Source organism: Schistocerca piceifrons, chromosome 8, assembly GCF_021461385.2.
Source record: "Schistocerca piceifrons isolate TAMUIC-IGC-003096 chromosome 8, iqSchPice1.1, whole genome shotgun sequence".
In the NCBI taxonomy this organism is placed as follows: domain Eukaryota; kingdom Metazoa; phylum Arthropoda; class Insecta; order Orthoptera; family Acrididae; genus Schistocerca; species Schistocerca piceifrons.
In genome coordinates, this window is record NC_060145.1 from 299,302,535 (window position 1) to 299,305,037 (window position 2,503).

At 44.6% G+C, this 2,503-nt stretch overlaps 1 non-coding gene across 1 annotated transcript; it reads right to left on the reverse strand.

Annotated features, from left to right (window-relative positions):
* Positions 1-1,861: 1,861 nt before the first annotated feature.
* On the reverse strand, positions 1,862-1,937 carry Trnas-cga. The gene has a single exon. It is a non-coding gene; the product is annotated as a tRNA-Ser (tRNA).
* Between the last annotated feature and the right edge of the window lie 566 nt (positions 1,938-2,503).

The following is a 2,503-nucleotide window of genomic DNA, read 5'->3' on the forward strand; positions in this document are numbered from 1 at the left end:
ACTCTCTTTCGAATGCTGAAGGTGGCAGGGGTGAAATACAGGGAGCGAAAGGCTACTTACAATTTGTACAGAAACCAGATGGCAGTAATAAGAGTCCAGGGGCATCAAAGGGAAGCAGTGGTAGGGAAGGGAGTGAGACAGGGTTGTAGCCTAACCCCGATGTTATTCAATCTGTATATTGAGCAAGCAATAAAGGAAACAAAAGAAAAAATCGGAGTAGGAATTAAAATCCATGGAGAAGAAATAAAAACTTTGAGGTTCGCCGGTGACATTGTAATTCTGACAGACAGAGCAAAGGACCTGGAAGAGCAGCTGAACGGAATGGACAGTGTCTTGAAAGGAGGATATAAGATGAACATCAACAAAAGCAAAACGAGGATAATGGAATGTAGTTGAATTAAATTGGGCGATGCTGCGGGAATTAGATTAGGAAAAGAGACGCTTAAAGTAGTAAATGAGTTTTGCTATTTGGGGAGCAAAATAACTGATGATGGTCGAAGTAGAGAGGATGTAAAATGTAGACTGGCAATGGCAAGGAAAGCGTTTCTGAAGAAGAGAAATTTGTTAACATCGAGTATAGATTTAAGTGTTAGGAAGTCGTTTCTGAAAGTATTTGTATGGAGTGTATCGATGCATGGAAGTGAAACGTGGACGATAAATAGTTTAGACAAGAAGAGAATAGAAGCTTTCGAAATGTGGTGCTACAGAAGAATGCTGAAGATTAGATAGGTAGATCACATAACTAATCAGGAGGTATTGAATACAATTGGGAAGAAGAGGATTTTGTGGCACAACTTGACAAGAAGAAGGGACCAGTTGTTAGGACATGTTCTGAGGCATCAAGGGATCACCATTTTAGTAATGAAGGGCAGCGTGGAGGGTAAAAGTCGTAGAGGGAGACCAAGAGATGGATACACTAAGCAGAGTCAGAAGGATGTAGGTTGCAGTAGGTACTAGGAGATGAAGAAGCTTGCACAGGATAGAGTAGCATGGAGAGCTGCATCAAACCAGTCTCTGCACTGAAGACCACAACGAAACAACGAAACCGTGCATGCCACAATGATCCACAGGAAGAAATACGGAAGGTTAGGGCTAAAACTCCAGTCGATGACGAGATCATTAGAAGCAGTCCACAGACTCATAATTGGATAGGATGTGAAAGGAAATCAGCCTTACGCTTCTTAGGGAAATTTCGGAAATTTTAACTTGATACTTGGACGGGGATTTGAACTGCCGTCCTTCTGAATACGAGTCGACCGGCTTACTATTGAGCCACCTCGCTTGGCAACGTCAAAGGAAAGGATAAATCAAGTGAATGACACATTTTACGTGGAGTGAGGAGTATAGCGGCGTCGGAATGTAGAACGTGTTCTATGCAGTTCAATCGACAGCAGTGCTAACGTTTGACAATCATACGGCAGGTAGCTGGGGCTGGCATTTGGCTAAATGTAGTGCGCAGGCTAGCAGGGCGCCGGCAGCTACAAAGCGCTGCGGGGGTGTGTTTTAATGCGCGCGCCCGCTGTTAGGAGGAGACTGCGGGCGCCGGCTCGCACCGCGGGGCAATTTCACTCCCTGACGCCTTGAACCCGCCCCGCTGCCGTGGCTGTCGCCCCTACAGGCGCCGCTGTGAGCTCCAACACTTCTAGGCTACCTGGTAACACCAGCTAGGACAATCACTGTCACCAAATCTGTTTCTTTTTATATTCATCTTAGAAAAACACATTGTTTTTTTTCCGTCTCACACGTTTCGTGAGTTAGGATCTATCTCACCGTAGCAATTTATTTATTACGGAAAATATATTGCACAGTTTTAGATAGGTTTGAACATTATTATTTTAAACTTCCTGGCTAATTAAAACTGTGTGCGGGCCGAGACTCGAACTCGGGACTTTTGCCTTTCGCGGGCAAGTGCTCTACCAACTGAGCTACCCAAGCACGACTAACGCCCCCTCCTCACAGCTTTACTTCTGCCAGTACCTCGTCTCCTACCATCCAAACTTTACAGAAGCCATGTCTCCGCAATATCCTTCTTTCAGGAGTGCTAGTTCTTCAAGGTTCGCAGAAGAGCTTCTGTTAAGTTTGGAAGGTAGGAGACGAAGTACTGGCAGAAGTAAAACTGTGAGGATGTTACGTGAGTCGTGCTTGGGTAGCTCAGTTGGCAGAGCACTTGCCGCGAAAGGCAAAGGTCCCGAGTTCGAGTCTCGGCCCGGCACAGAGTTTTAATCTGCCAGGAAGTTTCATATCAGCGCACACTCCGCTGCAGAGTGAAAATCGCATTCTTGATTATTAATTTACTTACTTTCAAAGTAAATGCTTGTCCATTTTTGTAATTGTTGAACAACTTCAAGCGTGTAACGGATATTCTAACATACTTGGGGGGGGGGGGGGGGGAAGGAGGGACATATACAGAATCCAGAATCAGCCAGAAAAATGTATACACACTTCAAGAAACGAAAAGTATTACTGAAGTGTTTATTTTACATTTAATAATTTATCACACATG